At 44.5% G+C, this 14,856-nt stretch overlaps 1 protein-coding gene across 1 annotated transcript in view; it reads right to left on the reverse strand.

The window, feature by feature from the left end:
* Nucleotides 1-14,856, reverse strand: part of GAB2 (GRB2 associated binding protein 2) — a 186,597-nt gene that overhangs the window by 66,062 nt on the left and 105,679 nt on the right. The gene's annotated exons all lie outside the window — the stretch shown is intronic.

Consider the following 14,856-nt stretch of genomic DNA (forward strand, 5'->3'; position numbering starts at 1 on the left):
TTGGTAATCTACAGTGATTTTGCAAATATGGTGTGGAGAGTTGGCTGGACAGGTTTTCCATCAGACTGGATATACCTTTGTATTAAAAACAAGACAGAAAAGCCTCCAAGTTCCTTGGTGAGTGGCTGGTTATCTGAAATCCTTGCAAGATGTTGATGCTCCAGCTGCTGACCTGCTCACTGTCTACTTTAACAACTGTTACAACTGACATGATGAGTCAGGGAGGTGCTTTTCAACACTGCTCATAGATGTCGGTAAAATGTGAGATAAATTATAGTTATCATAGCAGTGAAAAAAAAATTCCCAGGGGATGGCAGCATAATCATTTGCTTCTCATGCATTCATCTCGGCAATAAAGTCCCCCTGGGACTCCAAATCAGTCTTACTTGTTCCTAGGGCACAGAATGGACTTTATCTTATCACAAGACTGTTAACATTGGCAGTCAGGAGCTTGTCTATCTTCAGCATTCAGTGCAGAATTTGATACTTGCTATGCACCATTTAACTCTTCAATGAACATTATAAGAAACAAGCGGAAAGAATATGGAGCCAGTAGGTTACTCCGTCGTTTGTGATGCCACTATTCCACGATTGGAGTGTCGGTTTGGTTCCAGTTACTCCACTGCCCATCCATCCTCCTGCTAATCTAACTGGAAAAGCAGTGGAAGGCAGGCCAAGTATTTGGGCGCCAGTAGCAGATCAGGATGGAACTGCTGGATTCTGGTTACAGCCTTGTCAAAACTCAGCCACTGCAGCCATTTGGGGAATGAACTAATGGATTAAAAATCTGTCTTTCCAAATCCCTCTTCTGCTCAGCCTTTCACTAAATGCAGAATTTGATAGAGAGAGAGTATCTTCCATCTGCTGGTTCACTGTCCAAAAGCCAGGAGCTCAGAACTCCACATGCATCTTTTATGTAGGTGCAGGGGACCAAGCGTTCAAGCCATGTTATGCTGCTACCTGGAGCATGCAGGACTGAAACTGGTGCTCACAGAGAATGCTGACATTGCAGGCAGCAGCTTAACCCACTGTGTCACAATGCAGGCCCCATTTATTTATTCATTTTGTAGTATAAGGGAAAGCTTTGATCAAATGACCTGCTGACATAACTATCCTGGGTGGGACCTGTACACAGATACCATAAACATAAGGATCACCTGGAAAAGCTCTCTCATGTGAGGGTGACTCTAAGAACAGACTGTAGGTGACAGGCCAGAGGTTAAACCAATTTACATCTCTTATTTTACATTCCACCATGATAAGTTAAATGTGCACATAATCGAAGCCAACTTAGGGTCAGTAAGATGCAACTCCAGGCTCTCCCCTTTCCCACTGTGGACACAGGATGGGTTAAAAAATGAAAGAGAAAAAGAAGTAAAACAGCTTGTCTCAGCCATCTTCCTCCATATCTCAACCTTCCTCAACCTAATTGGAGACCAATAAGGGCATGGAACTCTCTCAACCATGTAAATAAATTATAAAATTAAAATCATATTAAGATTTAAAAAAAAGAGAGAAGGGTATGAATCAGGGCTAACACCATGGCATAGTACAGCAAGATTCATTTATAAAAATAAACTAATTTTTTATTGGAAAGCCTGATTTACTGAGTGAAGGACAGACAGACAGACAGACAGATCTTCTGTCTGCTGGCTTACTCTCCAAGCATCTACAACAGCCGAAGATAAGCCTATCTGAAACAAGGAACCAGGTGCTTCTTCCAGGTCTCCCACCCAGATGCAGGGCCCCTCTATTGCTTTCCTAGGCCATAAGCAGGGAGCTGTATGGGAAGTGGAGCAACCAGGATACAAACTGGTGCCCATATGGGATCCTGGCACATGCAAGGTGAGGACTTTAGCCACTAGGCTACTATGCTGGGCCCAAATTAATCTTTTCTTAAAAAACACCTGTGAATTTGGACAAATATGGCAGCAAAAGAAAAAACATATTTCAGAAGTCAAAATGACTGCCCTTGATGATGGAGATAGGGGGTGCAGAAGAATCCGAAGATTTCCAACCTGAGCAACCAAGAGAGCTGTGTTATGACTTAGCAGTGGGAAGAAAATCAGACACCTCTCTTGCTCAAGCTTATTAGCGTGCCTGCGATCTATCCTCTGCCTCTACCACATCAGAGAAAAAGGGGAGGATGAATTTGACATATGTGAAGGGGAGAGGGTCACATCTGGGAAACCAAAGAGCCTTGCACCAGTAATTACATTGACTGAGTTCTAAGAGATTGATTCCCCAAAGACCAGGTCAATCTTTCTGGAAGAGGACCTGAATCCATTAGTGGAATTATCTTCCCGGTGGACAAAGCAATGAATGAGCTGTTGCCAACAAGGTCACTGCATTGAAAGGCCTCACTTTTATGTCACTGAATGCTCTGATTTATAGTTGAAGTACTGAATTATCAAAGGTTACCGGGGGAAAGTCTGCAAAGTTGGGGGAAGAGGAAAGGGAAAACTTGCCTTTCCTCTGGACAAAGGCTTCTCACATCAGTTTCCCTTCTCCCAAAGACCTGTTTCCGAGTGTGGTGGTTTCTTGTTTTAAATTGTTCATTAGGGGCCCAGCATTGTGGTGTAGTGGTTTAAGCCAGTGCCTGCAATGCCAGCATCCCAGAGGGGCTCTGGTTCTTGTCTCAGATGCTCCACTTCCAATCCAGCTTCCTGTTAACGGGTATGGGAAAGCAATGGAAAAATGATCTAAGTGCTTGGGCCCCTGGCACACGTGTGGGAGACCTGAATGAAACTCCTGACTCCTGGCCCAACCCTGGTTATTGTGGCCATTTGAGAAATGAATCAGTGGACAGAAGGGAGGGCTCTCTTTTTTACTCTCCATCCCTCTTCCTCTGCAACTCTGCTTTTGAAATAAATACATATTTTTGAATTGCTCATTAGTTCATTACTGATTTCAGCAGTCATGTTCAAATGTAAGCACACATCAGATCTGCTGAGACACAGTTCCAAATGCAGATTTCCAGTTCCCTGTCTCAACACTGAGATTCAGTGGGTCTGAATGGAGTCTAGGGTTGTGATCCTTGAATAACTATGACAGAGTGCATGAGAGCCCCATTTCAACAGACAGTGCATGAAACGATTCACAGGACACAGCCTGGACTCAGCAGTAACTGATGAGTAAGTGGATCAGGAGTTTGGAACTTGATGTCTAGAATACAGGCCTGGATGGTACATCTCCCTGCTCTGGCCTGGCTCACTCATTTACAGGGTGCATGTGTTGATGTTATGATTCTCCAACATTATTTCAATTTTAAATATTTAAAGAACACAGGAAAATGGGAAAAAAAAAACTGTAAGATAGGGCTTCTGGACAGGACTATGACAAAGACATCCACAGAGCTTATCAGCAACATCACCAAAAACTTCTTCTAAGTGTCACAGGAAAGGTGCATGCAGCCCTTGTGGAGTTTTACCCCTTCACTCTGGTTATACATTGCTTTAAAAAAGCACAAGGAGGTTGGGCACAGCACAATAGCCTAGTGGCTAAACTCTTGCTTTCCAACTGCTGGGATCTCATATGGGCACCAGTCTGCATCCCAACCACTCTACTCCCATCCAGCTCCCTGCTTGTGGTCTGGGAAAGTAGTAGAGGACGGCCCAACATCTTTGGATCCTGCACCCACATGAGAGTCCCAGAAGAAGCTCCTGGCTCCTTGGCTTCAGATAAGCTCAGCTCCAGCCATTGAAGTGCCCAGGGGAATAAACGAGCAGACAGAAGATCTTTCTCTGTCTCTTCTTGGTAAATATGCATTTCGAATAAAATTAAATAAATTTTTTTAAAAAAAAATGCAATGAGGCCAAGCAAAGCAGAGCAGGATACACAGAACCTAACTATTTCTTCTTTTTTAAAGATTTATTTATTTATTTATTTCCACTGCAAAGTCAGATATATATAGAGAGGAGGAGAGACAGAGAGGAAGATCTTCCGTCCAATGATTCACTCCCCAAGTGATTGCAACAGCCGATGTTGCGCCTATCCGAAGCCAGGAGCCTCTTCCTCCAGGTCTCCTACACAGGTGCAGGGTCCCAAAGCCTTGGGCCATCCTCAATCAGGGAGGCCATAAACAGGGAGCTGGATGGTAAGCAGGACTGCCAGGATTAGAACCGGTGCCCATATGGGATTCAGGCACATGCAAGGCGAGGACTTTAGCTGTTAGGCCACCACACTGGGCCCAGAACCTAACTTCTTCTTTTTTTAAGATTTATTTATTTTTATTACAAAGTCAGATATACAGAGAGGAGAGATGAGAGGAAGATCTTCCCGTCCAATGATTCACTCCCCAAGTGACAGCAACGGCTGGTGCTGCGCTGATCTGAAGCTGGGAACCTGGAACCTCTTCCGGGTCTCCCACGAAGGTGCAAGGTCCCAAAGCTTTGGGCCGTCCTCCACTGCTTTCCCAGACAACAAGCAGGGAGCTGGATGGGAAGTGGAGCTGCTGGGATTAGAACTGGCCCACATAGGATCCCGGCGCATTCAAGGTGAGGACTTGAGCTGCTAGGCCACGCCGCCAGGCCCCCAGAACCTAACTTCTGAGATCAACTCAGCTTTCTGATTAAATGATCCGTCTTACTCCTGACAGCCCCGATTTCTATCAATCCAGCTGCCCGGAGTCTCCGAGCATTGCTCAAGCCATTCTCATAAAGAGTCCACTATTCCAGAGCCTCTGAGATACTGAAAAGGCACTTGTTTAATTTCTAAGAGGAAGTCAGCATACAGTTTTAGAAAAATAACCACAGGGCTGGTCTTTCTTCTGTTTCTTAAAAAAAAAAAAAGTCTACAGAAGTGTAAGTTATGCACAGTAAAATTCATCTACCTGAAAGCGTGACTCTATGTGATCTATGTGTATTTCATGTACTCAGCATCCTGGTCACACGGAACAGCTCCGTCAGCCCCGAGGAGATCCCTCGTGCTTCTAATCCCAGGTTAATTCTCACTCCGTACCCTAACTCTAGACATGCTCTCATCTGTTTTCTAGACTCCAGGTTTCTCTCTCCTAGAAGATCGTAAACACAGAATACAGTGTGTATTATTTCATGTCTGGATTTTTACATACAGCATGAAGTCTTTATGATGTATTCATTGTAGCACGTACCAGTGGCTTTTATATTATTTATACAGATACCACTATTTGTTCATCCATCTACCAAGGGACAGTTAGATGGTTTCTAGCTTGGAGCTATTATGAATAAACTAGCCAATAACATTCTTGTACAAGTCTGTTTATGTAATATGTTCTTTCATTTCTCTTGATTAAATACCTAGGAGTGGAATGGCTGAATCAAACAGTGAGTATTAGGTTTAATTTCATAAGGAATTGTTACAGGGTTTTTGCCAAGCATCACACAATTTTTACATTCCTACCAAAAATATATGAGAACTCTAATTCCTTCAGAACTCTTGGGTCATTACAGCCATTCTCACAGTGGATTTCATTTGCCTCTTCCTTTTTAAAAATATTTATTTATTTTTATTGGAAAGGCAGATATACAGATAGGAGACACAAAGAGGAAGATCTTCTGCCTGACAGATTACTGCCTAAGCGGCCGCAACAGCTAAAGCTGAGCTGATCCAAAGCCAAGGAGCATGGAACTTCTTCCGGGTCTCCCACACGGGTGCAGGGTCCCAAGGTTTTGGGCTGTCCTTGATTGCTTTCCCAGGCCACAGGCAGGGAGGTGGATGAGAAGTGGGACTGCTGGGATTAGAACCGGTGCCCATATGGGATCCCAGCGTGAGCAAGGCAAGGACTTTAGACGTTTCGCTATCACAGCAGACTCCACTTGCCTCTTTCTGTTGGCCATTGGCTTTGAGCAACTTCCCATGTCACTAGAGCTCATTTATCCTCTTCTGCGACGGGTCTAATTGCTTTGCCCACATATTACTGTTACCAGTCCTTTATGCATTCTGGATAAAGCCCACTGTTTGAATACATAGAATCACATCGATTTGAATGATGAGGAAAAGGAAAATAGAACTTCCAGTCAGTGGCTTGTCTTTTCATTTTTTCAAGTCAGAATTTTGTTTTTACTCAACAAATAAGAGTGCATAAATTGGGCACCAAATGTTTTTCATTTTTATTAAGCCATTTTATTACTTTTCTAAAAACAGTTTTGTGTCTCATATATCTTATCTAACAAAACCTTTTTCTACTCCAAAGTCAAAAGATATTCTGACTTGTTTTCTTCTCAATGTTTTCGAATTTTATCTTTCATGCTTGTCTATGAACCCATGCCTGTGCAGAGGGTGAGGTAAGAATCGCCGTCTGTTTTTTTCCAAGGGGAACATATAGCTGCTGTTCCAGCGCCATTTGCTGAGGAGCAATACTCTTTCCTTATCAAAGTGCCTTTGTGTTTCTGTTGAAAGTAAGTTGACCGGGACAGGCATGATGGCTCAATTGGTTAACACTCCATCTGCAGACACTGGTATCCCATATGAGTGCCAGTTCCTGCTCTGGATTCTCCACGTCCCATCCAGCTCCCTGCTTGTGGCCTGGGAAGGCAGTTGAGGATGGTTCAAAGTCTTGGGACCTTGCAGTCAGGTGAGAGACCCTGAGAAGCTCCTGGCTCCTGGCTTCGGATTGGCTCAACTCTGGCCATTGCAGCTACATGGGTAGTGAATCATCGGACTGAAGATTCTCCTCTCTGTATATCTGACTTTGTAATAAAAATAAATAAATCCTTAAAAATAATCTTAGGATTCTGACTGGAACTGTACTGAATCTAAAGACCAATTTGGGAATCATTTCTTTCTTAAACACTGGACAGAATTCCAAAGAGAAGCTCTCGAGGTCTACAGCTTTCTTTGTGGAAGTTTGGAAAGTGGAAATAAATCCTCCTAATAAGCACAAGGATATTCAGTTACAGGATTTTTACTTTCTTCAACGTCAGTTTTGATAATATATACATTTCACAGAACTTATCCAGTTTACATAACCCATCACATTTACTCAGATATTCATAATATTCACCTAGTGTAATATGCCCTATGGTGTAACAAAGAATTCAGACACCACAACATCCACCCTTTTCAAGTACACAATTCAGTGGTTTTTTTTTTTTTTTTAGTGTACTAACAAGGTTGTGCAAACATTGCCATTATCAAATGCCAGAACATTTTCATCACTCCAAAGAGTATTGTATGTTTGCTAATTAGTAGTTAATTTGCTAATTAGTAAATTAGTAGTTACTCCCTTATTCTCCTTTTCCATCCCTGGGAACTGTTGACCTATTTTATTTTGTTTTTAATGCCTGTAGTTACTGGTCAACCTACTGTTGGTACACTCGGATATATATATATATATTACAATTTGTTTATTTTTACTATTAAGGCAGATCTATATACAGAAGGATCTTACATCCACTGGTTCACTCCCCAAGTGGCCTCAACGGCCAGAGCTGAGCTAAGCTGAGCTGATCCGAAGGCAGGAGACCAGAGACTCCTCCGGGTCTCCCACATGAGTGCAGGGTCCCAAGGCTTTGGCCCATCCTCTATTGCTTTCCCAGACCACAAGCAAGGAGCTGGATGGGAAGTGGAACAGCTGGGATGCAAAACCCATATGAGATCCTGGCGGTTGTAAGGCAAGGATTTAGCCACTAGGCTACTGTGTTGGGCCCTCTGCTGTACTTTTTTTTTTTTTTTAACAGGTTATTTATTTGGTTTGAAAGAGCTGCCAGGAAAGAGGCAGAAGAAGGAAATGAGGGAGAGGAAGAGGAAGAACTGATCTTCCACTCACTGGTTCACTCCCAGCATGGTCACAAAGGTCAGAACTGGGCCAGGAGCTTCATCTGGGTCTCCCATGTCAGTGACAGAGCTGAAACTCTTGGGTCATCTTCCACTGGTGTTGCCAGGCCATTAGCAGAATGCTGGATAGGAAATTGAGTAACCACGACACAAACTAGTACCCGTATGGCATGCCAGTGTTATGGCCAGTGCCATAACGCAGGTCCCAGCACACTCAACTTTGGTAAAGACCTAGCTCCCAGAGCAGCAATCTATTGAAAAACAGAATATATATATATTCTATTTTGACAATCTTTACATAGTTAATTAGGGTAAAAAGGCTCAAGGGTTACAGGAAAGTGGGTAAGACTATTATTTTTCCATATTGTTTCCTTCATGTTTAAAGGGGGGTATTAAGGCAGAAGGCCCACGCAACTTCCCACCCTCCCCAGGTCCCAGATTCAGAGCAGCAATCTAAACAGCCAAATCTACATCAGAATCTGGGACTCTAGGGTGATGGGAGAATAGAGATTTAATGGAGCTCTATGCCACTTAGCAATGTTTTCAACCAATAAGAATATGCTTAGTTCCTAGAAATGTGTGTTACTTTAATCCCCCAGAGAAGCTGTGTAGTCTCTAGGCCAATCACCTCTAGCTACTGGAAACCTGTAGCTTGACATGCAAATATTTTTGTGTGTGTATGTATGATCCTATTCCAAAATGTTTGGGTAGGAGCCGGGTGCAGTGGCCTAGTGGCTAAATCCTTGTCTTGCACACGTCAGGATTCCATATGGGCACCAGTTCTAATTCCAGCAGCCCTGCTTCCCATCCAGCTTTCTGCTTGTGACATGGCAAAGCAGTTGAAACGGTCCAAAGCCTCGGGACCCTGCACCTGCATGGGAGACCTAGAAGAGGTTCTGGGCTCCTGGCTTCAGATCAGCTGAGTTCTGGTTGTTGAGGCTGCTTGGAGAGTGAATCAGTGGATGAAAGATCTTCCTATCTCTCCTCCTCTTTGTATATATGATTTTCCAATAAAAATTAAAAATTAAAAAACAAAAAGGTTTGGGTAGCGCTGTTCTGTGCTGCCAAATCTAAATTACTCAGGATAGCATTCAAAGGCTTTTTTCATTTGGCTCCAAACTACTTCCTGAAATTGTGTTTCACCTTGCCTTCATCCGCCATCTGTATTCTCCCCCACCCCCCCACCTCCTGGACTCCAAGCAGAGCGAACTGCTGCAACACCCCTGTCACTGAGTGTCGTTGTAGTGTTCCCACCAAAATTCTATTAATCTCCCAGATTCTACTCAAAAGTCCTAAACCTTTCCTCACTTTCTTTGGAAAAGCAGAAATCATGCCTCTTCTTCATTAAACAACAGGTGACTAAATGCCAGCAGAGGATCTGACACTGATGAAGTTTCAGAATCTATACATCTCTTTTAATGTTTTCTTGACCGTTATGAAGAGGGCGAGAAAGGCATCATCATCATCATAATTCTGAGGGACAGTGGTCCAGAAAGTGGCAATAAGCAGTACCTGGGGTGCTCACGAGCCTTGTGCTCATGTGTACCCTGGGATGGACCAACCAGATGACAGGTGGAATGCTCTGTCCCTGCCACCCACAAGCAGACCCAGACAGAAGTCCAGGAGCTTGACTGGGACCTTTCCTAAGCCCTGGCTGTCGCAAGCATTTGGGTAGTAGACCAGTAGATGGAAAATCTGGCTGTCTATGCTAAGCCTTTCAAATTAAAAAGAAGAGCAGTGGGGTGGGAGGGGTGTAGGGTGGGAAGGAGAGGAGGAAGAAGACGACAGTGGCGATGACAAGGTGATGACAAGGTGGTGGCAGCAGTAGCAGCGGCAGCAGCAGCAGCAGCAGCAGCAGCAATTGCCTGTGTCTCTTCCTGGAGTGCCTGGGCTCAGTTCCTAGTTCCCGGTCCTGATTCCAGCTCTCCATGGTGCAATGATGCACCTGACTCACTCTTGAGTCCCTGCTGCTCCTTCAGGAGATTTGTTCTGAGTTCCCAGTTCCTGGCTACTGCACAACCAAGTCCAGACCAGGCAGGAATTTGGACAGTGAACAGCGCATGTGAGTTTGCACTTGTGTTTGTTTTTAATAAGATTCTTTCTTTGAGAAAAGCATATAAGTCCTATTACTATAAAACTTAGCTTATTCTAGGAAAAGGAGGCCTCCCCTCCAAATCAGTGTCAAGGATCTGAATCAACTCGAGAAAGCAAGCGAACCACGGGCCCTCACCATTGATCCATCAGTTCATAACCTGCATCCCATGACTTGCCAACTTGAGAAGATATTCCTTTTAGGGGTACTTTTCATCTTGGCAAGGTTACTCCCTGGGAAAGTCAAAATGAATAATAAAATCTTGGGAGGATGTCAAAGCAAGTAGAGCAGCTCCCCAGGAGAGCAGACAAGCAGGTACAGGAATATGAAGCTATTGATGTATTAGAGTAGGCATAGGCACATGAACACAATTTATAATTACTTGAGGTAATCAAGAGAAATCAGCCAAACTCAAATCATAATTGCAATTATATTGTTAAAAAGAATTTAAATAAACCTCTAATTAATGTTCAAATGTGCAATAAAAACTAATTTCCAAATTTTTGAAATTAAGCATTAAGTACAATATAAAAAGAGGAAGTTGTTTCTTTTCAGCCCCTTGGAAATTCCAAATACCTCACACGTTGTTTATATCAGACACAAATGCAACCTTGAGGACACATTTTAGAAAGATGCCCTGGGGAAGACAGTAGTTTACAATCCTTTACATAGCTGATTAAAGAGGAAATGCTGTCGGCACCCCTCCTCTCCTCAACCCTGGAAAAGAATTCAACTGAAGGCCTGAATATCTAGTATGCAAAATGGGGAAGAAATAACCCTTACTGAGCATCTATTTAGTACCAAATAAATGTCAGTGCCTGATTCATTGGATAGTGACTGTTTCGTTACCCTAATATAAAACCTAAGTGGTTAGGAAGAGAAGATATAAAAAAGTATAGAGCACAGAGGAAAGACTTCTCCATTGTACCTTGAGAGCCAAAGAATAGGCCAAGCTGAAAGCATGGGAAGAAATTCTAGGTTTTGACCACAAGGAGGCAGAAGGCAAGCTAGCAGGTTGTGGAGACAGCAAGTTTTTGGATGTGATTATGAGAAAGGATTGGGGAGACAGGTCCCAGTAAACGAGGATTCTCTGTCTGCTGGTTCACTCCCCAAGTGGCCGCAACAGCTGGAGCTGAGCTGATCCGAAGCCAGGAGCATGGAGCTTCTTCTGGTTCTGCCATGTGGTGCAGGTTCCCAGGTTTTGGGGCCATCTCCACTGCCATCTCCTAGGTCCCAGGAAGGGAGCTGGATGGGAAGCGGAACCACCAGGACAACAAATGGGTGCCCATATGGGATCCCGGTGAGTGCAAGGCAAGGACTTTAGCCACTAGGCCACTGCACCAGGCCCTTCATGTGAATTTTAAGAGAATAAAATCACATGGCTGAAATCTCCTGACAGTGCAACAGTGGTTTTCAGTTGGTCTGTGTAGAATAATCCCTAGGGAGATCCCATTTCAGAGCGTTCATCTGTTTCTCTACCTCATAAAGCCAGGAACTCCAGAGGAGGTAGACAGCTCCACTCCAGAGCCATACTTCAACAGAGACTGGCGTCTGGCTGCAGTGGCAGGACCGCGCAACATGCAGGGGCTTTGCAAGGCTGTGCGTGAGTGTGGGCAGGGACCATGCTGTCCCAGTCCCTGGACAGCACCGCAGTCTTGGGCAGTCAGGGCACAAGGGATACCAACTTCAGCCAGTACATGTGATGATCTTACAGAATAAGCAACCGCCCGCCCAAACTCCAATACAGTACTACCTCTGACAGACAGCAGGGGTACAATTCCTACTATTTCTGCAAGTATGAAGCCCAAATGAAGTTATGATGTGTAAATGGGAAGCAGGCCTAGGCCCAAGAATGTGTGGTTAAGAATAGCCCAGAGAACAGAAGATTTAAATTAACTCGGTGTGAAAGGGGAATATTAATAGAAACGCAGATATTAATAGTACTGAATCTCAGTACTCACAACGCTCTGCCGTCTCCACCTCCAAGTCTTTGCCTGGTGCTAGAGCTGCAGCTGAAGGCAGCGGGGTGGGGGGCGGGGAGACAGGAAAGCCTACGCGTGCTCAGCCAGGCCAGCTGTGAGCTTGCTCTAAGGAGCCAGCGAGGGTTGCATCCTACAGTCCACCCTAGATAGATTCAGAAGGCCTCTTAGGGGACCCCCTAAACAGGCACGACACGCTTGTTTCCATGCTCAAGGCTTTCCCTGTCTTCTGCTCTGTGGTGGAACTCCCACACAGGCAGCCCCTGGACTCTGCCCCTGGAGATGAAGACGGGCAGTGTCCCCGTGGAAGCTGCAGGAAGCCCTGGCAGCAGGATGAGACAGTCCTTAGACTAAACAGGCTTTTGCTCTGCTGGGAAAGTGAAAATAAGGACAGGACTTAAACAAAGGAAACACTGGTCTGTGCAACATATTGAAACAGAAAGAATTTCAGGGCTAAAAGGGAGCTGGGGCAGGGAGCAAGGGTCAACTTGGCCTGGTAAGAACTGCACACAGTTGGGCTCCTGGTCCACCTGTCTCAGCTTCCTCAGCTGTAAAAGGAAGGTGATAAACCTAGCAAAAACTGTTCTGAGAGTCAAAAAAAACCAAAAATAATAACAGAAGAGAAAAGCTGTTTTTCTCTTCCTTAATAAAGAATATAATACAACCCTCACCCACTCCTATAAATATAGTGGGTTTTTTAAGATTTATTTTTTTATTGCAAAGTCAGGTTTACAGAGAGGAGAGGCATGAAGGGAAAGATCTCCCATCTACTGGTTCACTCCCCAAGTGGCCACCACAAGTGGAGCTGAGCCAGTCCAAAGCCAGGAGCCAGGAGTCTTCAGAGTCTCCCATGTGGGTGCAGGGTCCCAAGGCTCTGGGCCATCCTCTACTGCTCTCCAAGGCCACGAGCAGGGAATTGGAAGGAAAGTGGCGTGGCTGGGATATGAACCGGCACCCATATAGGATCTTGGTGTGTGCAAGGTGAGGTCTTTAGCCACTAGGCTATGCGCCAGGCCCTTCTGTAAAGTTCTATTAAACAAGAAGGACGGGGGTCTGCTCAGGGACACAGTGGGTCAAACTGCTGCCAGGCTGACATCCATATAGGACTGCTTACTCCTGCCCTAGTTGTTCCACTCTTGTTTCAATTCCCTGCTAATGTATCTGGAAAGCCAGAAAAAGGCCCCAAGTACTTGAGCTCCTGCCACCTATGGCGGGAGACCTGGACCAAATTCCTGGCTCCCTGCTCTGGTCTAGTCTGGATCTGGCTGTTGGGAGAACCTGCAGAGTGAACCAAAGGATAGTTTTTCTGCTCTAACTCTGCCTTTCAAATAAACCTACCTTTAAAAATAAAATAAAATAAACCAAAAAGGAAAAAGAAGAATTTAAACAAAGACAGCATTTGAACTGGGCTTCAAAACATATGCTTAGGATAGTAAATGTGTTAAACTCAAAGTGAGTTTATTCAACAAACTTTCGTTGAGTCACTGCTTTGTGCCAGGCCCTGAGCCAAGCAGTGGGTGTTGTTGCTGCTGATTGTATCGCTTTTACATTGCCTCAAAACAGTTGTTTATTTGCTCTCTCACTAAATGAGCAAGGATACCATTCATTTACGGGAGTAGTCAGATTCTGACAAAGCCCGAGGCAGTGGGCCACACAGGAGGCCGAGGGGCTAAGAGAACTGTCCAGGAGCTCAGTCAGGCCGGGCCGACCGAGAAATTAGCTTCATGTCTTGTTGCAAGCAACCAAAAATGCCAACATTGCTCTCCATCACCCAGTAGTCTTGGCTTAGAAATAACCCTTACCAATTTCCACAGACCAGATCAGTGTTTTTTTTTTTTTTAATTGGAAAGACAGATATACAGAGAGGAAGAGAGACAGAGAGGAAGATCTTCCCTCTGTTGATTCACTACCCAAGTGGCCACAATGGCTAGAGCTGAGCCGATCTGAAGCCAAGAGCCAGGAGCCTATTCCTGGTTTCCCACACAGGTGCAGAGTCCCAAAGCTTTGAGCCATCCTCATCCTCAACTGTCCTCCACGTCACAACCAGGGAGCTGGATGGGAAGCGAGGCCACTGGGATTAGAACTGGTGCCCAATGGGATCCCAGCACATGCAAGGCAAGGACTTTAGCCATTAGGCTACTGTGCTGGGCCCCAGAATATTTTAACAGGTATTGCATTGAATTTTCAGATTAATTTGTGGAATATTGTAATATTAACTGTGTAAAGTTTGATGATGGTGGTTTGTCTTCACAATCTTATGTTATTTAACTTCAAGTAACAATATTCTATAATGCCTTTGTTCGGCTAATAGGTTTTTCGTTGAAGCTGTACCTCTGTATCTTTAAGTGACTTTATATGCAATTGTTTGCTTAATCTTGATCTTAGTAAACTATTGTAACATGATTGAAAACAAAAAGTAAGAATAAAGAAATAAAAGGAAATAAAATATACATGAAGAATCATAATCCTGTGTGATTAAAAACAAGAAAGAACTCTTAAGGAGCTAACACGATGGCTAAACGGGCTAATCCTCCACCAACAAGTGTCAGCATCCCATAGGGCTGCTGGTTTGTGTCCCTGCTGCTCCATTTCCCATACAGCTTCCTGTCTGTGGCCTCAGAGAGCAGCAGAAAATGGCCCAAGTTCTTGGGACCCGCATGGGAGTTCTGGAAGAAGCTCCTGTCTCCCGCCTTTGGATCAGCTCAGCTCTGCCTGTTGCAGCCACTTGGGGAGTGACCAAGCGGATGGAAGAGCTTTCTCTCCTTCTTTCTGTAAATCTGACTTTCTAATGAAAGCAAATAACTCTTAAAAAAAAGAAAAGATTCAGGGTTAGCCTGTAGCATAACACGATAAGTTGCTGTCTGTGACACCAGCATCCCACGTGAGCCAGCTCCTCCACTCCTGATCCAGCTCCCTGGATGAAGATGGTTCCAGGACTTGGGCCCTGCTGCACATGTAGGAGACCTGGCTGGAGTTTCAGACTGTCGCCTTTGGCATAGACCAAACCTGGCTGTTGTAGCCATTTGAGGA

This window comes from Ochotona curzoniae, unplaced genomic scaffold (genome assembly GCF_017591425.1).
Source record: "Ochotona curzoniae isolate NIBS_2020 unplaced genomic scaffold, NIBS_Ocur_1.0 scaffold_3223, whole genome shotgun sequence".
In the NCBI taxonomy this organism is placed as follows: Eukaryota; Metazoa; Chordata; class Mammalia; order Lagomorpha; family Ochotonidae; genus Ochotona; species Ochotona curzoniae.